This window comes from Hyperolius riggenbachi, chromosome 7 (genome assembly GCF_040937935.1).
Source record: "Hyperolius riggenbachi isolate aHypRig1 chromosome 7, aHypRig1.pri, whole genome shotgun sequence".
Classification (NCBI taxonomy): Eukaryota; Metazoa; Chordata; class Amphibia; order Anura; family Hyperoliidae; genus Hyperolius; species Hyperolius riggenbachi.
The window spans coordinates 319,401,380-319,428,069 of record NC_090652.1 but is presented as its reverse complement, the minus strand read 5'-3'; the positions used below and the strand labels follow the sequence as shown (position 1 = coordinate 319,428,069).

The following is a 26,690-nucleotide window of genomic DNA, read 5'->3' as shown; positions in this document are numbered from 1 at the left end:
CAAGAAATGTTACACATGCAGGCTTTCTGATGTGAAATTTATCTGAAAACAGGTACTCAAGGGGTTAAACACAGCCTTGATATTCTGGAATGCCTTGTCTGCTCTCCTCTCACTGCAGCTGCCTGGGAGGTCTGTCCCATTAGCTTGCCTGTTACCTCTGGCTTATTGCCTTATCTAAACAGCCGGTAATCTCCGATCCCATTCCACCTGCTCTAATCTTTATGAATTGACATTTAGGGCTGGTGCACACCGAGCGGCTTTTTGGGCGTTTTCATATCCGCTTGCGGCTGCGGATCTGCTTGGTCAATATATCTCAATGGGGTGGTGCACACCAGAGCGGGAGGCGTTTTGCAGAAATGCATACTCCCGGGGTGAGGCATTTTTTGGATTGTGGATGCGTTTCTGCCTCAATGTTAAGTATAGGAAAAACACAAACCGCTCTGAAAAACGGCACTTCAGAGGGTTTTGCCAGGCGTTTTTTGTTACAGTAGCTGTTCAGTAACAGCTTTACTGTAACAATACAGGAAATCTACTACACCAAAACCGCTAGACAAAACCGCAAAACACTAGCTGAAACGCTACAGAAAAAGAAGAAAAAGCGTTTCAAAATCTGCTAGCGTTTTGCGGATCTGCTAGCGTTTTTTGGTGTGCACCGGCCCATAGTGACGTGTTGTGATAATCACCGCACAAGGCTATAATTTCCCGCACTGCTCAGGAATTGTAGCTTTTCATGTGGAAACAGCTTTTATTAAACCTCCTGGCGGTTTATTAAAATTCGCCAGGGGGCAGCAAAGACTTTTAAAAAAAAAAAAAAATTTCATGTAGCGAGACCTTGTCTCGCTACATGATTGCCGCTGCTCAGCGGCATCTCCCCCAGCCCCGTTCAAAGAACGGGATCTCCTGGAGGGCTTCCCCCGTCACCATGGCGACGAGCGGGATGACGTCATCGACGTCGTGACGTCAAAGGGGACTCTGATCCACCCCACAGCGCTGCCTGGCACTGATTGGCCAGGCAGCGCACGGGGTCTGGGGGCGGCTGCAGCGCGACGGATGGCGGCGGATCGGTGGGCGGCGGCGGCGGCGGCGATCGGATGTTACACGCACCTAGCAAAGTGCTAGCTGCGTGTAGCAAAAAAAATATGCAAATCGGACCAGCGGGGCCTGAGCGGTGCCTTCCGGCGGCATAGCTCGTGCTCAGCATGGGCTTACAGCCAGGGAGGTTAATGGACACTTTGCTAAATGGTTGGTAAAGTCAGCTGTTTTGAGTATTACCGCATGTGGGAATACTTTATGAATAGAGACCTTTAACTTCATTTCAATCTTCCTTTTCTTACCTTAATTATACTAAATTGTTGCTCTGTGGAAGCTTAAAAATGTAAGGCCTCTTTTCCACGGACTGATGATAGGCAGTGAAATGCCTCTCAAACTCTCACAACTGCTCATAGCTGCCTGGTAACTGCTTGCTGAGCACACAGTTCAACAGTCCATGGAAAAGAGGCCTTACATAGATAAGGTGAAAACAGGTGAAAAAGCTTTGTGAATCCTGCCAATTATCTGCACAGGTAGAGAAGGCGTGAATATACAATGAGGAGGCGTGGCGTATGGGAGGATAAAGGCGTGGCTTATGGGAGGATAAAGGTGTGGCTGTGTGCAGAGAGGTGACAAGAGAGAAGTGTGGAGAGAGATGCAGCAAACAGGTATTGAGGTCTATTCACAAAAGGCAGGTCAGTAAAAGCAGTTTGTTTGGTAAAATATCTTGTTTGGTATTTTACACTTTTTGCTCCAAATTCACTAAAGGTTTTCTGTATGAGGCAGAAGTTCTGTAATTTACCAAAAACAAAACAAACCTGGTTCAATTCACTAAGCCCTGCTCGGTAAGTCACTTACCACAGGAGTCTCCAACCTTTATCAGCTGGGGACCGCCATCCAGACCAAACTTTCCTCTTAGGCCCAGTGGAGTCGGGGTTAGCGGGGGGGAGTTGGGGTTAGCAGCAGGAGTCCCCCTGTTTGGAGTATATACACAGGTAGGTAGCCAGGTATGTGCCCCCTGCATAGCTAATATAGTTTCCCCTGTATAGCCCACTCCCTCCGTGGCTGCAGATCCTGTTACCTTATGAGCTGGCGGCTGCTTCCTCTCCTAGATCTCCCCATAGCCCCTCTCCTCCATGCAGCATCTTCCATTACAGCAGCGCATCCCACTGCTGCTGTAAGGAGGGAAGGGAGCAGGAGAGCCGCTTTCTGTAGCGGCGATCACTATAACCATGGGAACCGCCGCCCTGCTTCCTTCCCTCCTGCTAGCAGCCATGGGATGCGCTGCTGTAATAGAAGATGCTGCAGAGAGGAGCTACGGGGGAATCTAATTGAGGAAGCACCCACCAGCTCATAAGGTAACGGGAGCAGCGGCCACGGGGGGGGAGAGGCCAGACCTGCAACGGCCCGGTTGAAAACTGCCCACGGACTGGCAGTGGGGTGCGGCCCGGTGGTTGGGGACCCCTGACTTACCAGCTGGGAAGCAGGTCAGCAGGCAGGGAGCTGCATGTATGACTTGGGTATTCTCTGCTGTGTATCCTATCATACCTTTAGCTGTGCTGCAGCCACCAGGGGGAGCTCCTGTATGCCAGAATCTTTGTGAATTGTAATTTGGGAAGGTGATCGGTAAAATCAGCTGTTTTCAGCATTGCTGAATGTGGTAATGCTTTGTGAAGAGAGCCCATTGTTGGATTATCTAGCTATATTTCTGTTATTGGCAGGGAATTCCCACTATGGGCTCTATTCTCAATGAGTTACTGCATGAGTTAAATTAGGTAGTGATAAACACCGACCAAAATATCTCCATTTTCAAATTCATAATTTGGTTCTTATCCGTTAGCCGGGCGCATCCAGCAGGTGGCGACAAAACTCCACCAGAGTTACAGCTTTCCCTACTATCCATGTCGGCCTGGAGGGGGAATAGTAATTAGCGCCACCAGCCGGATGCGCCCGGCTAACGGATAAGTACCCATCATTTTTTTTCTCCCCAAATTACCTCATGTGGTAAAAGTGAGGTAATTACCTCCAAAATGTATCTCCAATTTGAGATTCTCAATTGAAAAGTTGGCGTTAATTAAGGTTTTTTTTTTTTTTTGTTTTTTTTTTTTACTTTTTTTTTATCATCACCTACAAATGGTATTTATCACTTCTCTGCTTTTGGCCTTCAGGATGTAGATTTTTGAGCTTTGTTTGCTCGAGTTTGTCAATTTTACACAGAAGGCAGAAAAGACGGGTGTGTCTCATCTCAGGGCGTCTCATCTCAGGGCGTCCTTTCAGACCTCGTACAGTCTTTTAGATTATTTTATAGATGCCGAGGAGGAAATTCCTCTCTGCTCTAAAAGATGAGCAACAGCATAATTACCTTTAAAGAAAAACATTTCTTTGTTACAGCTGATACAAATCCAGCAAAACATCTCCAGTGTATGTACTTCCTGCTTTCATGGAAGCAGACATAGGGTTAACATCCTGTGTTTACACATCAGCTGCTCTGCTGAGGCAGCCAGCTGGCACAGCTGAGAGATGAAATTACAGTTGGGATTATTCACAGATGAGGGGGGATTAGACAGGCTAAATTATATACATACAGGGTACATTTCTATATGTTTTCATTCTGTCCTGTACAAGAGCTGAGGTCCCCCTGTAAATGTGACAGGCTTTCCTGGGCCGTCTGTGTAATGGGCGGCAAGTATATGGGCTGCCCTACAGTGGTTAAAGCTTCATTTCCGTACATATTACTGACAGTTTTATCACCTGTTTTACGCACTTTTATTAAACCTTTATCACACTTGGTACATTTTTAGTGAATACTCACAATTTTCACTATTTTTAGTGAATTATCACTGGAGGTAATTTTTCACCCAATAGTTACCGCAGATGGTTTTGTGAATAGAGCCCTCTGTCTGGATTTGCATAGTCTGTCTGCATGCGAGATGGGCGGGGAAACGCTGCCTGTGTAATGCCTTGCTGTCCAGCTCACACTGTGCTGTGAAAACTGGACGGCATGCTGTAAGGCAGCACGGTGGCGTAGTGGTTGGCTCTCTCGCCTTGCAGCACTGGGTCCCTGGTTCGAATCCCAGCCAGGGCACTATCTGCAAAGAGTTTGTATGTTCTCTCCGTGTCTGCGTGGGTTTCCTCCGGGCACTCCGGTTTCCTCCCACATTCCAAAACCATACGGATAAGTTAATTGGCTCCCCCTAAAAAATTGGCCCTAGACTACAGTACTTACACTACATAATATAGACATATGGTAATGGTGGGATTAGATTGTGAGCTCCTTTGAGGGACAGTTAGTGTGTGTGTGTGTTTTCTTGCCACTGTGCACACCCCTGGCCCCGCCCACCAGCTGTCTGGGTCCGTCCTGCGCACATTCACAGTAGCAAAAAGCGCGGAGCCAATTACAGAGACAGTGTATGCAGGGACACTTGTCTCTTATTACGTAGGATTATTATTAGATTTATATGGTGCCAACATAATACATGGGCTTCAATTCATCAAGCATTGCCGCATGCGCTAATGCTGAAAACAGCTGACTTTGCGGAGCACTTAAGAAAATGTTAATTCATCAAAGCAGTTACCGCATGAGAAGCTGAGATTACAGAGCAATGAGATAAATGTCCGCCTTGTGCTGTGATTATCTCCACACATGTCAGTAATATGTCAGCAAATGTCAATTCATCGAGCTTACAGCATTCGCTAACACATTCGCTAATTCTCTCCAGCTCTCCCCTGTCGGTAACTTGCTTTCAATGCCTTCCTGTGGATGTCCTCATGATTGACATGGGACTTACGAGGCACATACCACAAAATAAAATATAAAACTCAACACACAACCTTAGTGGATAAAAATTGGCCGTAAGGCATTTGTTGCGGCTTTCAAATTAAAGTTGTTGGATAATTTTATTCAATAAAATACTTTAAATATTTAACACTTCAAGCTCAACTTTATTAAAACTAGAAAAACAAAAATAATCCAAAGTTAAGCATATCCAATCACCAATCATAGTCCAACAACTTCTAAAGTACTTAGCCCGCCCACCACCGTGGCAACTTTTACCGCCAATAAAGGCAATAGCCGACGACAGTCCCAAAAATCCGAGAAGAGGGAGGGGGATGACAGACACTGAGGAGAAAATGATGGCATACACTGAGCTGTGACAGGAGATGAAAGATCATTGGCTGCCAACAGGGGTCGAGTCCTGCGTGAATGCGGGTGGACGGCGTCCACTCACTTTTTCCTGGGCGTGAACGCCATCCACCCTAGCAGCATAGGCATTGCTAGCGTCATATGTCCCTGGCCCAGCTCTAGCAGCTCCAGCTGACGAGTGCAGCCATCCATTCATCCGCCCCCTGCCCAATCACAAGCACCGGGCAGGGGGCGTGTAGTTAGGGGCTGGAGAGAGCTTGAGTAGCTCCGCCCCTGCATGTGCAGACACCAGAGACGTATTTGCCCATCTACCGCATGGCATTCTGCTTTCCCCAGCCTGCTGCTGTCCTCACTCAGCCTCAGTGGCATTTATTACAAGGGTGCGGGCATACAGGGTGCTTCTGCAGTCAGTCACATCACAGCACATAGGACAGCTGAGCTATTGAGTAATGCTGTGTACAGTGTTTCAGTGTGTAGCCCCGCCTACCTCAGCCGTGCCTTCCTCCATTCACTTTATCGTGGCTGCTCAGAAATGTCTCTGCTGTGTCCAGCTAGAGCAGAGAGAGGCTCAGACTGAAGTGTGACACTGGAGGGGAAAGGGGTAAGAAGCTGCTGCAATTAATAAGACAAAGACAAATAACATTTATATCGCGCTTTTCTCCTGGTGGACTCAAAGCACCAGAGCAGCAGCCACTAGGGCGCGCTCTATAGGCAGTTGCAGTGTTAGGGAGACTTGCCTAAAAGGTCTCCTACTGAATAGGTGCTCGCTTACTGAACAGGCAGAGCCGAGACTCAAACCCTGGTCTCCTGTGTCAGAGGCAGAGCCCTTAAAGAGGAACTCCAGTGAAAATAATGTAATAAAAAAAGTGCTTCATTTTTACAATAATTATGTATACATGATTTAGTCAGTGTTTGCTCATTGTAAAATCTTTCCTCTCCCAGATTCACATTCTGACTTGTATTACATGGTGACATTGTTACTGTGGGCAGATTATGGAGCTGTTTCTAGCTGGTCTGGCTTTAACAGACAGCTATTTCCTGTCTGAACATTGTTACATTGTGACAGTTTGCCCAGAGTACCGTACGGTACCAGAGCCTCTTGTGGGAGGGGTTTCAGCACAAAATCAGTCATACAGCGCCCCCTGATGGTCTGTTTGTGAAAATCATTATTTTTCTCATGTAAAAGTGGGTATCAGCTACTGATTGGGATAAAGTTCAATTCTTGGTCGGAGTTTCTCTTTAAAGGGAAGGTTCAGGGAGGGGATTAAAAAAATAAAAAAAAAATGTCCACTTACCTGGGGCTTCCTCTAGCCCGTGGCAGGCAGGAGGTGCCCTCGCCGCCGCTCCCGGGGGTCTCCGGTGCCAGGCCGGGCTCTTTTGCGCTCCATTTCCTGGCACTTCTGCGTCCCACGCTGACGTCATCGGACGTCTGCCGGGCTGTACTGCGCAGGCGCAGTACTGCGCATGCGCAGTACAGCCCGGCGGACGTCCGATGGCGTGGGACGCAGAAGTGCCAGGAAATGGAGCGCAGAAGAGCCCGACCTGGCAGCCGGCCTGGCCAGGTCGGGCACCGGAGACCACCGGGAGCCTGCGGAGCGGCGGCGAGGGCACCTCCTGCCTGCCATGGGCTGGAGGAAGCCCCAGGTAAGTGGACATTTTTTTTTTATTTTTTTAATCCCCTCCCTGAACCTTCCCTTTAACCATTACACCATCCAGCCACTTATAAGATTCACACTTTTGAGAGTTTAGAAACAAATGTCCGTTTTGGAATTCACATGTAAATGCCCCCAGCACGGGGTGCCTGGCTGGCTGTGAGCTGCCAAAGTTGACTCAAGTAGCATTTGCAAAACAATGGCATCCAACACCAATGTAAACACTACATACAGGCAAGGCACTCTGCTGATAACCCAGACATCAGATAAGATGAAACAAGAATCCTTGCAGTATCCCTCTCCCCCCAGCATGCCCCGCATCTCTGCAGTTTCCTGCCAACCCTGTTGTTTTTAGCTGGTAAGTAGCAAGTGAATATGAGTCTGTCTGTCTGTCTGTCTGTCTGTCTGTCTGTCTGTCTGTCTGTCTGTCTGTCTGTCTGTCTGTCTGTCTGTCTGTCTGTCTGTCTGTCTGTCTGTCTGTCTGTCTGTCTGTCTGTCTGTCTGTCTGTCTGTCTGTCTGTCTGTCTGTCTGTCTGTCTGTCTGTCTGTCTGTCTGTCTGTCTGTCTGTCTGTCTGTCTGTCTGTCTGTCTGTCTGTCTGTCTGTCTGTCTGTCTGTCTGTCTAGATAGTAAACTAGCTGCAGCGTGTGCTGATCTGATACCTCCTGTATGTACGCTGTTCATTTCTACCCCCAGTATGTATATTAAGCCCCATCTACACAATACAATTCTTTATACGATTCGATTACGATTCTATTTACAATCCGATTAACCACTTCACCACTGAGGGCTTTTACCCCCTGACCACCAGAGCAATTTTCACCTTTCAGCGCTCCGTCCATTCATTCGACTATAACTTTATTATTACTTATCGCAATGAAATGAACTATATCTTGTTTTTTCCGCCACCAATTAGGCTTTCTTTAGGTGGGACATTATGCCAAGAATTCTTTTATTCTAAATGTGTTTTAATGGGGAAAATAGGAAAAAATGTGGGAAAAATTATTTTCAGTTTTCGGCCATTATAGTTTTTAAATAATGCATGCTACTGTAATTAAAACCCATTAAATTTATTTGCCCATTATTCCAGATTATAAAACCGTTTAAATTATGTCCCTATCACAATGTTTGGCCCCAATATTTTATTTGGAAATAAAGGTGCATTTCTTTCAGTTTTGCGTCCATCCCTAATTACAAGCCCATAGTTTATAAAGTAACAGTGTTATACCCTCTTGACATAAATATTTAAAAAGTTCAGTCCCTAAGGTAACTATTTATGTTTTTGTTTTTTTTATTGTATATATTTTTTTTTTCAAAATTACAAAAAAAATAATGGGGTGTGGGAGGTAATGAGTTAATTTATTATGTAAAACAATTTATTTGTATGTGTAAAATGCATTAGGGTGTAGTTTACTATTTGGACACAAGATGGCCACAGTGAGTATGTTTACATGCGACCGGAAGGACTCATACAGGAAGCAGTAGGAGGCTGGGAGACTCACAATGATCTCACTGTTTCTGAAAGAAGCAGCAGATCATTGCGGGGGTTTAGATCAACGAACGGGAATGGATTTTCCCGTTCATTGATCTCCGGGCGGGCGGCGGCGTGCACGAGCGGCGGGAGCGCGGACAGCGGCGGAAGGTACGGATTTCTCCGTCCCTGGTTTTTTAGGAGGGAGAAAAGGGGCGGAGAAATTCGTACCGCCGGGGGTAAAGTGGTTAAATCCAACATGTCCGATCGGGATTCAATTCGTTTTGCCATTGTTTTGCAATGGCTTATCGAATTGAATCGAATCCTGATCGGACATGTTGGATTTAATCGGATCGTAAATAGAATCGTACTCGAATCGTATAAAGAATCGTATCATGTAGATTGGGCTTTAAGAGCGGTTACTGTGTACTGAATGTAAACCAGCTGTATTGTGTGCTGATACTTGCTACCTCCAGTATAAGTTTTTTAAAGCCTGGTACACATACAATTTTGATTAGCCAATTGTAGTACTTCTAGATATTATGAGAGGCCCTAATACTACATGGGGGTGGTGAGATTGGTTAGAGATTGACCAATCAAAATTGAATGTGTATGCATCTTTACTCGGCTTTTACTGTAAACTACATGTATATTTGACCACACCCACATTCTGATGCGTGACCACACCCTTTTTTGGCTCAAATCGCGTGGCGCAGGGGTTTTTCGGGTGAGTCCACTCACCTTTCCCAGGACTAGATCATTGGCTGCCAATAACCCCGCTCCTTCTGACAGCTGCCAATCAGGCTCATCTCCAGATGCTCTTTGCCCAGATACCTGGCAGCCTCAGAAATCACCAGCCGGCCCCTGCAAGAAAGGAGGGAAAAGCAGTACCACAGAAAGACAAGTGTATATGAACCAATACATATATAATAGAATACCAATAACCTGTATTTTGTGGCCACAAAGTCCCAAGAGGCCCTCGCTCCATTATGTCACTCAGGCCTTATAGGAGCAGGCAGCTAATAGAAACAGCCCCTGTTCTCCTGCAAGTGCTGCTGATAGGTGGCATAGGCTTCTCCAGTGAAACACCCACTGCAGTGAGCAGAGAGAATGGGACAAGATATTTCCCAGGTTCCCTTCAGTGGTGTAACCCTTTGAGTCCCTGTTTGAGAATGCCAAGTTGCTAGTTGTGAAATCAATAAGCATGGCATTTGTAATGTCTCTGGGAAGTTAACCTCCTCAGCGGTATGGACGACTATACACGTCCATCACCGCCGGAGGTCGCCGCTCAGGCCCTGCTGGGCCGATTTGAGCGAAATAAAAAGCAGCACACGCAGCCGGCACTTTGCCAGCCGCGTGTGCTGCCTGATCGCGGCAAAAGAGGGACCCCCCCCAGCCGCCCGAGCCCTGCGCAGCCGGAACAAAAGTTCCGGCCAGCGCTAAGGGCTGGATCGGAGGCGGCTGACGTCAGGACGTCGGCTGACGTCCATGACGCCACTCCGCTTGTCGCTATGGCGACGATGTAAGCAGAACAAGGAAGGCTGCTCATTGTGGCCTTCCTTGTTTATTCTGGGCGCCGGAGGCGATCGAAAGAACGCCTCCGGAGCGCCCTCTAGTGGGCTTTCATGCAGCCAACTTTCAGTTGGCTGCATGAAACAGTTTTTTTTTAATTATAAAAAAACCCTCCCGCAGCCACCCTGGCGATCTTAATAGACCGCCAGGGAGGTTAATCTAAGTTGTGGCAATTAAGTAAAATGTTAAAGATTGATTGACAGATTCAGAGCAGCAGAGGCGGTATAAAAAAAACAGTAAATATAACACACGTTTACATCTAAATGGATGTCGGGATGCCTTCTATTGTAAGGCAGCTTGTAACACAGACACTCCAAGCTGCTCTGCACTGCTCTGCTGTTATCCAACAGCCTTTGTTGAATTGAACCCTTTGGGCTCTATTCACAAAACCATGTGCGGTAACTCTTTTTAGAGTGAAAAATTACCTCCACTGATAATTCACTAAAAATAGTGAAAAAAGTGAGTATTCACTAAAAATGTACCAAGTGTGATAAATGTTTGATAAAACAGGTGATAAAACAGGTGATAAAACAGTCAGTAATATGTACGGAAATAAAGCTTTTTTTTTTTTTTTTTTTGACCACTGTGGGGCAACCCATATACTTGTCACCCATTACACAGAGACGACCCAGGAAAGCCAGTCACATTTACAGTGGGACCTGAACTCTTGCACAGGACAGAAGGAAAACATATAGAAATGCACCCTGTATGTATATAATTTAGCCTGTCTAATTCCCCCTCATCTGTGACTAATCACAACTGTAATTTGAGCTCTCAGCTGTGCCAGCTGGCTGCCTCAGCAGAGCAGCTAATGTGTAAACACAGGATGTTAACCCTATGTCTGCTTCCATGAAAGCAGGAAGTACATACACTGGAGATTTTTTGCTGGATTTGTATCAGCTGTAACAAAAATGTTTTTCTTTAAAGGTAATTATGCTGTTGCTCATCTTTCATAGCAGAGAGGAATTTCCTCCTCTGCATCTATTAAATCATCTAAAAGACTGTACGAGGTCTGAAAGTGCGCCTAGAGATTAGACACACTCGTCTTTTCAGCCTTCTATGTGAACTTGAGCAAACAAAGCTCAAAAGGCTCCATCCTGAAGGCCAACAGCAGAGAAGTGATAATTATCACCTACCATTTGTAGGTGATAAAACAATCCTTAACACCAACTTTTCAATTGAGAATCTCAAATTGGAGATACATTTGGAGGTAATTACCACATTTTTACCGCATGAGGTAATTTAGGGAGAAAAAAAATTGTAAATTTGAAAATGGAGATATATTGGTCGGTGTTTTTTCACTACCAAATTTAACTTATGCGGTAACTCATTGAGAATAGAGCCCATTGTCTTACTATTGCTCAGGGCCGGATTTGTACTTTCCAGTGCCCTAGGCCTGCTGTCACCAAGCCCCCCCCCCCCAAAAAAAAATTTGTCCAACACTCTGACCAGCGATCATTGGTTTGAATGGGCTCATCTCAGTTGTGCTGCTCTGCCTCCCATTCAACAAATAATTCCTGTAATTTGTGCTCCTGCCCGGATGTGCACAGCAGCCGATAGTGTTCTGGGCATGCATACTTGAAAAAATGACGCTTATGTATGACCGGTACTTGTCAAGAATGCATAACACTGTACCGGCCTCGGTTGCTGTGCACATCTGGGCAGGAGCGAGATATTACAGGGAGCGCGAGTGGCCAGAGCATGCGCTGCTTCTTTGTCCTCTGTGCGACTGGCTGCAGTCAGAGCCACATACACGTGGCAGGGAGCGCGAGTGGCCAGAGCATGCACTGCTTCTTTGTCCTCTGTGCGACTGGCTGCAGTCAGAGCCACAGACAGGTGACAGGGAGCGCGAGTGGCAGGAGCATGCACTGCTTCTTTGTCCTCTGTGCGACTGGCTGCAGTCAGAGCCACAGACAGGTGGCAGGGAGCGCGAGTGGCCAGAGCATGCGCTGCTTCTTTGTCCTCTGTGCGACTGGCTGCAGTCAGAGCCACATACAGGTGGCAGGGAGCGTGAGTGGCCAGAGCATGCGCTGCTTCTTTGTCCTCTGTGAGACTGGCTGCAGTCAGAGCCACATACAGGTGGCAGGGAGCGCGAGTGGCCAGAGCATGCACTGCTTCTTTGTCCTCTGTGCGACTGGCTGCAGTCAGAGCCACAGACAGGTGACAGGGAGCGCGAGTGGCCAGAGCATGCGCTGCTTCTTTGTCCTCTGTGCGACTGGCTGCAGTCAGACCCACATACAGGTGACAGGGAGCGCGAGTGGCAGGAGCATGCGCTGCTTCTTTGTCCTCTGTGAGACTGGCTGCAGTCAGAGCCACATACAGGTGACAGGGAGCGCGAGTGGCAGGAGCATGCGCTGCTTCTTTGTCCTCTGTGCGACTGGCTGCAGTCAGAGCCACATACAGGTGGCAGGGAGCGCGAGTGGCCAGAGCATGCGCTGCTTCTTTGTCCTCTGTGTGACTGGCTGCAGTCAGACCCACATTCAGGTGACAGGGGGCGTGAGTGGCCAGAGCATGCGCTGCTTCTTTGTCCTCTGTGTGACTGGCTGCAGTCAGACCCACATTCAGGTGACAGGGGGCGTGAGTGGCCAGAGCATGCGCTGCTTCTTTGTCCTCTCTGCGACTGGCTGCAGTCAGACCCACATACAGGTGACAGGGAGCGCGAGTGGCAGGAGCATGCACTGCTTCTTTGTCCTCTGTGCGACTGGCTGCAGTCAGAGCCACAGACAGGGGGCAGGGAGCGCGAGTGGCAGGAGCATGCACTGCTTCTTTGTCCTCTGTGAGACTGGCTGCAGTCAGACCCACATACAGGTGACAGGGCAGTTCAATGGAGAGAAGCCCATCCAAAACAGAGAACAGGTAAGTAGCAAACATCCTGTCAGGACCCACTTTGGATGTTCTGTTGTAATTACAGTGGACCTGAACTCAGAACTTCCTCTCTGCTCTAAAAGATACGCAACAACATAACCTTTCAATAAAAAACATTTTTGTTACAGCTGATACAAATCCTGCAATAAATCTGCAGTGTGTCTACTTCCTGCTTTTATGGAAGCAGACATATTTTTAACATCCTGTGCTTTCAAATGAGCTTAGCTGTTGTGGCAGTCAGGTGACAGTGTAGAGAGCAAATTACAACTTGTGACACAGAGGAGGGGGAATTAGACAGGCTCTCTAAATACATACAGGGTACATTTCTCTGTTTTCCTTCTGTCCTGTACAAGAGTTCAGCTCCACTTTAAAGCATCTGAATGACATTTATTTACATTTGCTGAAAAATCTATGCATCTCTTTTGAATGCTGAATGTACATATGGTGGTGTGCTCTAACATATTGACAGTATACAGGAACAAAGTCTGAAGAAGGCTTATTTAAATTGCCTTTAAAACGTTTTTTTAGGGTAAGTGAGGCATGCAGCATCATGTTTTTTTAATGATGTGGGGACTTAAAATCCCTCTCTCAGATGGGAAATTCGAGTTTGCTCGGCTAGTGCTATTCAGATTTTTTTTTTTTGAAACATATTTTATTTGTTTTTTTGCAGAGTTTAATGACAAACAGTCGGTAGGGTTTACATGTTCCCTACATCAGTTAGAAACCTGAGGCACCAGGTCAAGTTGTATAAAGTTTACATTACTTGCTTTAACAGTGAAGGTGCCTGATATTTACCTATCTAAAACCATAAACTCCCCCCTCCCCCTCCCGCTAAACAAGGAGAAAAACTCCCCCCCCCCCCCCCCCCCCTTCCCCCTCCCTTGGTCAATCCTTTTTAGAAGGTTTATCATTAGGGTGTGTTTTAGTTGAGTTCCAAAAAATTTTTTGTCGTGGTTTGTCTTGTACGAGAGTCCAGAGGATGTCTTTACTTTAATTTGTGATTTCCAGTCTCCCCAACGTGCCTTGTAGTTGGGCAGTGCAATACCAGCCAGTGTATTTGAAGTGATCCATGAGGTTGTTCTTTTCGGTTGAGGTAAAAGTGGCTAAGATGAAGGGTTTCCAGGTTTTGAAAAGGTGTTTGGTTCGCTTTTCCTTGTGTACCAAGGCATCTAGCTTGTCTAGGTTGAACAGGTGTGTTAATTCTTCCTTGACATCCCATATGGAGGGGTGTGCTGCGTGTATCCATTTATTGAAGATCACTTTTCTAGAAGCAATAAGGACAATGTGCGGGAATGTGCCTATGCCCTTGGCTGGGGTACTTTCACCCTCATCACATGCCTTAGGGGCTTCGTAGTAATTAAATAGCAATAGGGCCGGGTCTAGCTGGAGTTTCTGCTTGCATGTTTGTTGTATGTAGTCCAAAACTTTCAGCCAAAATGTTTTGATGTGTGGGCATGACCATACACAGTGTACTATGTCTGCATTTGGTAATTGGCATTTGGGGCATTTTGGGGTATAATGTGGTGGAGGTCTGGCATATTTAATGTTGAAAGCGTATTTCGCTCTATGGATGAATTTGAGGTGCGATTCTCTCCACTTTTCTCCTATCATCAGCTTTCTAAAGGTGCCTAGTCCTGATACTATTTTTGTTGCCATGTTTGGGTCTGACAGGTCCTTGTTCCACGCCTGGAACGAGGAGCATGTCTGTGCGGAGTTGTCCTGGCTTTGTAGGGAGGTTTGTAATTGCGATAAGGATACCCTGGTTAAGTGTGGGGCTATGAAGGTGTCAAAGGCAGTTAAGTTCACTAAGCTAGAGAGGTCTTTTAGCTTGCTGGATATAAAGGCTCTCATTTGCCCGAAGTACAGAAAATGATGAGGGGGGAGGGAGAATTTTGTTCTAGCTTCAGAGAATGTTAATATTTTGTTTCTTCTTAGTTGTATGAGCTGGCCTAACTTTATCAATCCCCTCCTCTCCCAGTCCAGAAATCCCCTGTGTGTTAGGCTAGGGGGAAACCCAGGACTGCCCCAAAAGGGCATGTATTTTGTGACCTGGTAGGGGGTTTTAAATTTTTTGCAGACCTCTTTCCAGGTGATTATTGTATCTCGCATCGTTTCGCTGTATCTAAGGCGTAGAGGGAGAGATGCGGTTTTACTATGCAAAAGACCTGCTAGGGTCCATGGTTCGGCGTATGTTGCCTCTAGTGTGTAGTTAGAAAATATACTGGTGCCATTTATCCAGTCTCTGATGTGTCTGGTCATGCATGCCAGGTTGTATCGTCTGATGTCTGGTATGTTTAGTCCCCCTTTTTCTTTGGGCATCTGTAGTTTACGTAGGGCAATCCTGCGTTTTCCTCCACCCCATAGGAAGTGTGCAAAGGCCCTGTTTAAGTCTTTAATATCTGAGTGTTTCACGAGAATTGGAAGAGTTTGAAGTGGGTATAGTAGCCTGCCAAAGCTGACAGACTTGATCAGTGCCGCCCTGCCCACCAAATTGATTGGGAGGTTGGCCCAATTTGATAGTTGGCGTTTTATGCTGGAGATCAGTGGGGTATAATTCAGTGTATATAGGTGGTCTGGGTGTTTGCTGAAGTTTAGTCCCAAATATTTGATTTGTGAAACTATTTTTATGGGACACGTGGACTGTGGAGGGATAAGGGCCTGTTTGGATAGGAACATGATTTCGCATTTTGATACGTTGGCTTTAAAGCCGCTCTCTTTTCCCACTTTCTCTATTAGACTAAAAACCCTTTTGATTTGGTTTTCAGGATCCGACAGGAAGATCATGATGTCGTCGGCAAATAATGCTTGCGACAGCACCATGTCTCCTATTCGGATGCCTTCTATATTTTTATCTAGAATTCGGGCCAGTGGATCAAGCGCCAGGTTAAAGAGAAGAGGGGACAGGGGGCAGCCCTGTCTTGTTCCCTTTTCCAGTCTAAACCTGGGTGAGAGGAATCCTGGCGTATAAATTTGAGCACAGGGGTCAGTATGTGTAGCTTCGACTAATTTACGGAAGGGACCTGTGATGTTTGTCTTGTCTAATACTTTATTCAGCCAGTCCCATTGTACATTGTCGAAGGCTTTTTCCGCGTCTATCAATAGAACAGCATAGTTTTTACATGTGGATGGGTATGCTTTAACATAGTCCTGGGCAATTAAGAGTTTGCGTATATTGGAGACCGCTGATCTCTGTCTGACAAAACCTGTTTGGTGGGCGCTAACTAGTTTGGGCATTAATTCGGCAAGGCGGTCTGCCATTATTTTTGATAATAATTTAAGATCCTGGTTTATGAGCGATATGGGTCTATATGAGCAGGGCATCAGGGGGTCTTTACCTGGCTTTGGAAGTATTTTAATATATGCTATATTTGCGGAATTTGGGTATTTGCCTGTTTTTAGTATATGATTAAACAGGGATGTTAGTACAGGGGCTAGGTCAGTTTTTAGTAACTTATAAAATTCTGGGGTCAGTCCGTCTGGTCCGGGAGCCTTATTGTTAGCTAGATGTTTAATGGCTGAAATAGTTTCAGCGGTGGTGACTTCTGCGTTTAGGAATGTGAGGTCATCTTCATTAAGTTTAGGTAGGTCGATATTCTCTAGCCAGTCTGGGGGGGAATTCGTTTGGGTCTTTTGATTTTGGTACAGGGATTCATAGAAGATTTTAAAGGTGTCATTTATTTTGCGTGGATCGTGTGTGATCTGTTTAGCGTTTGTATATATGCTAGATATTACTTGGGTTGTATGGGGGGGTCTTGCTAGTCTGGACAGCATTGTGCCCATTTTGTTTCCATATTTGTGGTAGTATAGGTCTCTGTAAGATCTGAGGTATTTATCTCTAGTTTTCAGGCAAGTGTCTGTGTGGCCTTTGGCTCGGAGCCAGGCTAGTTTGTTTTCTGGAGTTGGTAAATCTAAAAAGGTTTTATGTGCCATGCGAAGAGCATCCACTGACTCTAGGTATTGTGCATTTGAGTGTTTTCTTTTGCCTGCAACATAGCTAATTATCCTTCCCCTTAGGACCGGCTTAGCTGCTTCCCAGAATAAAAAGGTGTCGGTTATGTGTTCTGTATTGGTGTCCTTGTATTCCCACCACCATTGTTGGAGCAGAGCTGCGAACCCTCATCCTGATATAAGTGATTTGGAAATCTCCAAAGGATGTCCGTGCCTTTCGGCATTTTGGGAAATATTGACAGTTGTATAGGGGCATGATCTGAGATTAGTAGGTCGAGTATTTCCGTGGACTCTATTTGTTGCATTAAAAGGGGTGAAGTAAAAAAATAATCTAACCTGGACCAGGAATTATATGGGTTAGAGAAGAAGGTGTATTGGGATTCGTCAGGATGAAGGGTTCTCCAGCTATCACATAAGCCTGCTTCTTTTACATAGTCTGCCAGCAGTTTTGATTTGTTTCTGGTCAAGGGGCTGGCTGGGGCGGGTCCAGACCTATCTTCTATGATATGCATTAGTGAGTTGAAATCTCCCCCTTGTATAAATTTTGCTGAGCTAACTGAAAGTGAGTTGGCAAGGAGAGACCCAAAAAAACTCTTATCTTCGTCTGTGGGGGCATAAACATTCATAATCTCATATTCCTCACAGTGAACCCGCAGTCGGATCTTCACCCATCTACCCTTATCGTCATTGCTGTGTTCTATCAGTTCTCCCGGGAAATTTTTGTGGATTAAAATTAGTACCCCTGATTTTCTCTCTTGAGATGGAGAGCCATAAATTTGTCCCACCCACGATTTTTTCATATAAATGAATTGTTCTTTGGTTAGGTGGGTTTCCTGCAGTAAAGCTATATCTGTGTGGATTTTTTTTAGGTGTCTCAATATCAGTGATCTTTTACCTGGGGATCTGAGTCCCTTTACATTCCAGCTAGTGACCTTGAAGGACATCCTAACCTGGGTCCAAGAGTCCGACTGCGCGTTTCACCTCCCTTATAGATTCAAATATTAAACAGTAGAAAGGATTGACCAAGTTTGACCCTCCCCCCCCTCCCCTTATGATAGCTAGTATTTGGCTGGAAATCAGCGACGTGGAGAATTGCTGAAATTAGCAGAAGTCCCAGCAAGCCATGACCGAAGCCATGGAGCATGTCGTGCCGGGAGTGTCTGTATATCAACCGAGCTCCATATATCTGAAAAGTTACTCCGAACATAAAAACTAAAACCAAAAACCAAAACATGAGAAAAATGACTTCGCTTCTTCCCTGGAAGCAGATAGTTACGTGTTAGCTCCAAGACTCGGCCTCCTATTGTGCAGCCTTTGCGAGTGTTCATATTGATCCTATGCGCTGTAAAAGTTGCAGAGGTAGCTGGTGAAAATTTTAAGCTGCATAGCTATTTCTAGTGCAGCAGTGCCCCCTAGTGGTTCTGAGAATCTAGTCCAGAATAAAAATCAATCCGGAGAGTTTTGTGATGCAGATATTGCATTGCTTTTAAGGAATTTTAAAGCCTCCTTTGCTGAGGTGAAAGAGTGGATGTCCTCATTTCCATCAGTAATTTTTAATATAGCAGGATATTGTAGGGAGAACCTTATCTTCTTCTGGATGCATATGGCGCATGCCGGGTTAAAGGCCTGTCTTTGTTTAGAGACCTCTGCGGAGTAATCATTGAATAGTCTAATGGTGTTTCCCTGGAATTCAAGGGGGCCCTCCAGTGCTCTGTATGCCCTCATTAGAGTTGTTTTGTCTGCGAAATCAAGGTAACGGGTCATTACCATTCTGGGGGGTCTTTTGTCGTCTGGGCTGCGGGGGGGCCCGACTCTGTGGGATCTCTCGACTTTGTATCCTTTTTTTAGGCCTAAAAGTTTGGGCAGTGTCGCAGCAGAAAAGTCATGGAGGGCCTGCATTTGCATGGATTCTGGGAGGCCTACTATTCTGATATTGTTCCGCCTAGAGCGGTTTTCTAGGTCTTGTAGCTTGGAGTACATCTGCTTATTATCATCTAGAAGGAATTGTACCTTGCTTTCTCTCTGCTTCTCTCTGTCCTCTAGTTTCTGTATACGGTCTTCCGCGTGTGCAAATCTGGTGTCTTGTTTCTGCAGCTGTCTGTGTATGTCTTTCATGGACCTGTCCAGGGCGGCTTGTATTGCAGCGTGTAACTCAGGTTTGAGGGTTTCTACAACTTCCGCAGCTATCTTGTTGTAGTCCACAGCCGGTGTCAGCTCACCTGCTTCCTGGGGGTTTGTTGTGGGATCCCAACCATCCCGCTGTTGGCTGTCTCCCCATTCGGGGGATTGGCTGCCGGCATTTGAGTGCTGCGGGGAGGTATCGGGCGCCATCTTGTCTTCCCCTTCCTCTCCCTCCTTGCTGCGTTTGCGACCCGACCGCATGACGTATCGGTCCATGTTTGGTACCGGAGTGAGCGCTGGTCTCACGGGGAGGTGTCCGCAGTCCGTTTAAGTGAGTGGGGGCACTTTATCTGCTGCTACGGCTGGTAACAGTCAGCGTGGTCTGCGGAGCTCCTCTCTCCTCCTGCTTACATCCAGGCGCCGGAACCGGAAGTCTTTTCGCTATTCAGATTTTAAAAAATATCCGAATTGCTATTCAAAGTTCGGATAGTGGAAAAAGTTCAGATTATCTGGGTAGTTCGGATACCCAAATATTGGATGAGCACTAGTGTTGGGCGAACATCTAGATGTTCGGGTTCGGGCCGAACAGGCCGAACATGGCCGCGATGTTCGGGTGTTCGACCCGAACTCCGAACATAATGGAAGTCAATGGGGACCCGAACTTTGTGCTTTGTAAAGCCTCCTTACATGCTACATACCCCAAATTTACAGGGTATGTGCACCTGGGGAGTGGGTACAAGAGGAAATTTTTTTTTTAGCAAAAAGAGCTTATAGTTTTTGAGAAAATCGATTTTAAAGTTTCAAAGGGAAAACTGTCTTTTAAATGCGGGACATGTCTGTTTTCTTTGCACAGGTAACATGCTTTTTGTCGGCATGCAGTCATAAATGTAATACATATAAGAGGTTCCAGGAAAAGGGACCGGTAACGCTAACCCAGCAGCAGCACACGTGATGGAACAGGAGGAGGGTGGCGCAGGAGGAGAAGGCCACGCTTTGAGACACAACAACCCAGGCCTTGCATGAGGACAAGAAGCGTGCGGATAGCAATTTGCATTTTGTCGCCATGCAGTCATAAATGTAATACAGATGAGAGGTTCAATAAACAGGGACCGGAAACGCTAACTCATCACAGATGTTCATTGTTCATGTTACTTGGTTGGGGTCCGGGAGTGTTGCGTAGTCGTTTCCAATCCAGGATTGATTCATTTTAATTTGAGTCAGACGGTCTGCATTTTCTGTGGAGAGGCGGATACGCCGCCGATCTGTGACGATGCCTCCGGCAGCACTGAAACAGCGTTCCGACATAACGCTGGCTGCCGGGCAAGCCAGCACCTCTATTGCGTACATTGCCAGTTTGTGCCAGGTGTCTAGCTTCGATACCCAATAGTTGAAGGGTGCAGATGGATTGTTCAACACAGCTACGCCATCTGACATGTAGTCCTTGACCATCTTCTCCAGGCGATCGGTGTTGGAGGTGGATCTGCACGCTTGCTGTTCTGTGTGCTGCTGCATGGGTGTCAGAAAATTTTCCCACTCCAAGGACACTGCCGATACCATTCCCTTTTGGGCACTAGCTGCGGCTTGTGGTGTTTGCTGCCCTCCTGGTCGTCCTGGGTTTGCGGAAGTCAGTCTGTCGGCGTACAACTGGCTAGAGGAGGGGGAGGATGTCAATCTCCTCTCTAAAGTCTCCACAAGGGCCTGCTGGTATTCTTCCATTTTGACCTGTCTGGCTCTTTCTTCAAGCAGTTTTGGAACATTGTGTTTGTACCGTGGATCCAGAAGGGTATAAACCCAGTAATTGGTGTTGTCCAGAATGCGCACAATGCGTGGGTCGCGTTCAATGCAGTCCTAGGCCGAAGAGGTCATAGCCTAGGGTCACAAAACCTGTTTATTTGGGCAATTTCAATGGTGGCGAGTCTGACGTACATAAATCGCAGCAATGGCCGTTAGCAACGTCTGAATCTCACGAAATGTCTCATGCAGGTAGAAGACATATTGTTAGACTTGGGCTCCAAAGATGGGTTCCCTACATCTCTGCAAACCAGAGTTACAGGGGTCCAAAATTGGTAAAATCCCCCATAGGATTTCATTGCCTCCCTATTTCACTTTCCAAAATCTCACATCTTTTCAAAGGGCAATGGCTCAGCAGTACCAAATTTTCTAGCATTGTAGGGACCCTTAGGGGGATCATGACTGGTGAGTTTTGCCACTGCTGAGCCATTGCCCTTTGAAATGGTGTGAGATTTTGGAACGGTAAATAGGAGGCCCAATGAAATCCTATGGGGGATTTTACCAATTTTGGACCCCTGTAACTCTGGTTTGCAGAGATGTAGGGACCCCATCTTTGGAATCCAAGTCTAACAATATGTCCTCTACCTGCATGAGACATTTCGTGAGATTCAGACTTTGCTAACGGCCATTGCTGCGATTTATGTACGTCAGACTCGCCACCATTGAAATTGCCCAAATAAACAGGTTTTGTGACCCTAGGCTATGACCTCTTCGGCCTAGGACTGCATTGAACGCGACCCACGCATTGTGCACATTCTGGACAACACCAATTACTGGGTTTATACCCTTCTGGATCCACGGTACAAACACAATGTTCCAAAACTGCTTGAAGAAAGAGCCAGACAGGTCAAAATGGAAGAATACCAGCAGGCCCTTGTGGAGACTTTAGAGAGGAGATTGACATCCTCCCCCTCCTCTAGCCAGTTGTATGCCGACAGACTGACTTCCGCAAACCCAGGACGACCAGGAGGGCAGCAAACACAAGCCGCAGCTAGTGCCCAAAAAGGGAATGGTATCGGCAGTGTCCTTGGAGTGGGAAAATTTTCTGACACCCATGCAGCAGCACACAGAACAGCAAGCGTGCAGATCCACCTCCAACACCGATCGCCTGGAGAAGATGGTCAAGGACTACATGTCAGATGGCGTAGCTGTGTTGAACAATCCATCTGCACCCTTCAACTATTGGGTATCGAAGCTAGACACCTGGCACAAACTGGCAATGTACGCAATAGAGGTGCTGGCTTGCCCGGCAGCCAGCATTATGTCGGAACGCTGTTTCAGTGCTGCCGGAGGCATCGTCACAGATCGGCGGCGTATCCGCCTCTCCACAGAAAATGCAGACCGTCTGACTCAAATTAAAATGAATCAATCCTGGATTGGAAACGACTACGCAACACTCCCGGACCCCAACCAAGTAACATGAACAATGAACATCTGTGATGGGTTAGCGTTTCCGGTCCCTGTTTATTGAACCTCTCATCTGTATTACATTTATGACTGCATGGCGACAAAATGCAAATTGCTATCCGCACGCTTCTTGTCCTCATGCAAGGCCTGGGTTGTTGTGTCTCAAAGCGTGGCCTTCTCCTCCTGCGCCACCCTCCTCCTGTTCCATCACGTGTGCTGCTGCTGGGTTAGCGTTACCGGTCCCTTTTCCTGGAACCTCTTATATGTATTACATTTATGACTGCATGCCGACAAAAAGCATGTTACCTGTGCAAAGAAAACAGACATTTCCCGCATTTAAAAGACAGTTTTCCCTTTGAAACTTTAAAATCGATTTTCTCAAACTATAAGCTCTTTTTTTTCCTCTTGTACCCACTCCCAAGGTGCACATACCCTGTAAATTTGGGGTATGTAGCATATAAGGAGGCTTTACAAAGCACGAAAGTTCGGGTCCCCATTGACTTCCATTATGTTCGGATTTCGGCCATGTTCGGCCCGAACATCTAGATGTTCGCCCAACACTACACGTGACCCGTTCGGCCAATCACAGCGCTAGCCGAACGTTCGGGTAACGTTCGGCCATGCGCTCTTAGTTCGGCCATATGGCCGAACAGTTTGGCCGAACACCAACAGGTGTTCGGCCGAACCCGAACATCACCCGAACAGGGTGATGTTCTGCAGAACCCGAACAGTGGCGAACACTGTTCGCCCAACACTAATGAGCACCACTGCTCAGGTGTATTTAAAATGACAGTTTAGCAATGAAAGGGGGAAAAAAAACAGCTTTTTTTTTTTTTATCCTGCAGTCTCATAGATGGTAGGAGCTGGAAGACAGAAAATAGTCAGGAAAGAGTTAACTAAGGAAGAGAAGCGACCACTGCTAAAACAGTCATAAATTAGGACTAGCTAAATAACTGCTGGGGTCAGTGTCAAAGTTGTAAAAGTGGTGAAGAAACTGCAGAGCTCTCTTATGTTTGGGAATGCCTGCATTAAAACTCAGCGGGACTTAGTTCTATCTGCTTTGTAATGTAAATCCCTGGTATTTCTCACATCAATCTGTAAGTCTATCATGCAAAGAAAGGAATGGATTATCAGGTGACCGTTATGATTGATCCTGATTGTTTTAACATATCAGGAAGTGAGAGAGAGATGCAGGGATTGGGGAACTCTGGAATTCAGCTATTAGTGCAGGGCGCTGGCTGGCTGCGGGACCAGAAGAGATGATTTACTTTGACATATGACCTCTTCTCTCTCCAAGTCATGCCGCCCTTATCTTATCTAATTTTATCGCCCTAGGCCGTGGCCTTCCTGGCCTTTCCAGAAATCCGGCCCTGCTATTGCTATAAATGAGCGTTTTGCTGATTTGTCATTTATTGTATCTCTTTCAGTCTCAGCCTTTTGCTTTGCAATATATTATTAAACATAGGCTGACGGACCACCATTATATTGCAGATTGCACAGAAGAAGGCACAAGGGAGAATGGACATTTCTTCTGATCTATGCAATACCTGGTGTTCTTCAGAAGGTGAGTAAATCTACTTTGACTAGCTGAACCCTTTTATGTATTGTGATGTAATTGGGGCAAGCGTCCGAGCAGAAGACATGGGTCAGTCCAGGACTGGACCTGTGAAATCATGAAGCCAGCCATGTTACGTGTATCAAAGTAACAGTAGCCATACAATCCATTGAGGTATTATTGATCAATGGATTGTTTTATAAGAAAACACTTCTATTGAGAAGAGTTCAGTGAAAGCCCCACACAGTGGTAGTCATAACTAGAGTGACCAGACGTCCCGGATTGCCCGGGATGCGTCCCGGATTCGGGGTCCGCTGTCCCAGGCTTAATGAGGTCCCGGGAAACGTCCCGCTTTCATCGGGACGTCCCGGCCTCGGGACTCTGGCCACTCTCTCCTCAATGAACTGGCAGCAGCGTCTATAGACGCCGTGCCAGTCCATTGCCTGCAGCCCCGCTCCAGCCTCCTCTTCCGGTGTCTGTTCCGACACCGGCAGAGCAGGGCTACGGCAAGATGGCTGCCGAAGCCCTGTACTGGAGACTATTTTTGTCTCCAGTACAGGGCTTCGGGCGCCATCTTGCCGTAGCCCTGTCAGCGCGGGAGACTGCAGGAGAAGTAAGACGGTCCCAGGATCAGCGCGCCAGAGGCCGGAGACTTCTGCCAGGTGAGTAAATCAATGCTTGTTTTTCCGGTGAAATGTTTGCCCGCATTGTTTCTTTTCCGGTGAAATGTTTGCCTGCATTGCGTTTCTTTTCTGGTGAAATGTTTGCCCGCATTGCGTTTACTTTGTACTGACATGTTGCCCGCATTGCAGTTATTTTGTGCTGACATGTTGCCTATTGCGTTTATTATCTGGTGTCCGGGGTAACAGTTACTGCATTTATTATTTAATGGTCATAGATGGCTATGTTTGCTGCTTTGTGGTTACGGTCTACTATTAGCATCACACAGTTTCTGCATACCCATGATGCAAAGTCTCGTTTGTCCACATCATGGCGTAAACACTGCTTTCTTATGCCTCGCTGTTACATCATTACGTTAGCTCCGCCCATACAATGTCATGGCCACGCCCATTTTTCGCCGCTGCGCGCGCCGCAGCCCCCCCCTAGTCTTCGCCGCTGCGCGCTCCTCAGTCCTCCCCACTTTTCATAACATGGGCCAAACTGTTCCCCGGCAGACATTTCCCAGTGAACATCGGGTGTTAGCATCAGCAGGAGAGCACATGGCGTGTTCGATTCACCCCTATACATCAAAGTCAGCAGACACATGGCAGCCAGCTAGGCTCTCCCCACCCCCCCACCTGGACCACTCCCGACCTATCAGAAAACCAGCACAGCAGCCATTTTACACTCTGCCTGTGGCTGCTGTGAGTGTAGGGAGAGAGCTGTGCTGCTACTAGGGAAAGTGTTAGGTCTGTGTTCTGTGTCCCCCAGTGGAGTTTCTTGCTGCTACAGTACCAATTCACCACCTACGTAACCCCAAAGGCCTTCTAAGGGCTGTGTTCTGTTCTTGTGATTATTGCTGTTCAGTGTGTCCACACAGTGCACGTTAGCTGTTGCAGACAGGTGCAGTCAGTGCTTAGTGCAAAAGTTCTTTACCCTTCTCAGGGCTGTTTTTTTTTTTTTTTTTCTCTTACTATTGTTATATTGCAGTTCTGTGTGTCCAGTACACCCATTAGCTTTTGGGCAAGGATACAGAGGCGCCAGTAGGATAAAACAAGATAAAAGGTTTAAAACGGTTTAGGTGGCGGTGGTGGACCGTCCACACACAAACAGACAAAAATCGCTGTTGATTGTAGAAAAAAAATCACAATTTATTCACATACTCCTACATAAAAGTGCAACGCGTTTCACAGGCAAACATCCCGCTTCATCAGGCAATAAACGAACGGAGTATCTCACAGCTCTGAGTATATTGATAGCTTGGCACCTCTGTGAACAGGTGCCAAGCTATCAATATACTCAGAGCTGTGAGATACTCCGTTCGTTTATTGCCTGATGAAGCGGGATGTTTGCCTGTGAAACGCGTTGCACTTTTATGTAGGAGTATGTGAATAAATTGTGATTTTTTTTTCTACAATCAACAGCGATTTTTGTCTGTTTGTGTGTGGACGGTCCACCACCGCCACCTAAACCGTTTTAAACCTTTTATCTTGTTTTATCCTACTGGCGCCTCTGTATCCTTGCATATTAAGTTGTCCACCCTTGGTGGAAGGGTGATATAACCTCTTTTCCTATCTACAGAGAGCGACATCTTAGTCCTGAGTGGGGTCAGGCTTAATCTCCCCACCTGCGTATACAGTGGTTGCCTTAGAGCAACCCAGGTTTGTAAGTATAATACTTACTTTTAACATTTTTCTCTATTTATACAACATACTACACTATATTGGGCTCTCGGTCTCCCTTTTCTCATTAGCTTTTGGAGACAGGTCTGTTGGTCCTAGTAGTGCACCGACCATAACCCAATTCTCCAGCCTGCAGAAATATGGCCGCCGGAGCTGGCTGCGCAGTTTGCATAGCCGCGAGTGCGGCTGCGCAGCTCTAAGGCCAACCCCCGATCTACGCTACAGGAAACAGCCTGTTACGTGGATTGGGGGTTGGCCCTAGCGCTGCGCAGCCGCGGCCAGCTTGGGTGGCCATCTTTCTGCAGGCTGGAGAGCCCGGGCAGTGCGGTCGGGGGCCGTTCAGGGGGCTACTGAGCGGCGGGAACCCAGCGAATGGCACAGAGGGTGCGAACGGCGTCCTCCGTGCCTTAAAAACTGATTCAGGTATCTAACTTTTTTTTAAACTGGCCTCGTAAGTCCTTTAAAGAGACACTGAAGCGAGAATAAATCTCGCTTCAGAGCTTATATTAAGCAGGGGCATGTGTGCCCCTGCTAAAACGCCACTATCCCGCGGCTGAACAGGGGTCCCTTACCAAACCCCCCTCCCCCTTGCAAAATCCACGACCAACTTGGTCGTAGATTTTGCTGCTGTTGAGGCAGGGCTAACTGATGCAGCCCTGCCTCTCAGCGCCGTCTATCAGCGGCGCATCGCTGCCTCTCCCCTGCCCCTCCCAGCGAAGGAAGACTGAGAGGGGCGGGGGAGAGGCGGGGATGCATGCCCCTGCTGAATATAACCTCTGAAGGGGGAGTTTTAT

General features: G+C 46.9%; 1 protein-coding gene across 2 annotated transcripts in view; it reads left to right on the top strand.

Moving 5' to 3' along the window:
- The window catches only part of LOC137525255 (titin homolog), a 106,110-nt gene that overhangs the window by 22,143 nt on the left and 57,277 nt on the right, over positions 1 to 26,690 (top strand). For both annotated transcript variants that reach the window (XM_068246280.1, XM_068246279.1), the window contains exon 10: positions 23,491 to 23,563. The gene's annotated coding sequence lies outside the window, so the exon portion shown is untranslated. The remainder of the gene's footprint in view (positions 1 to 23,490; positions 23,564 to 26,690) is intronic.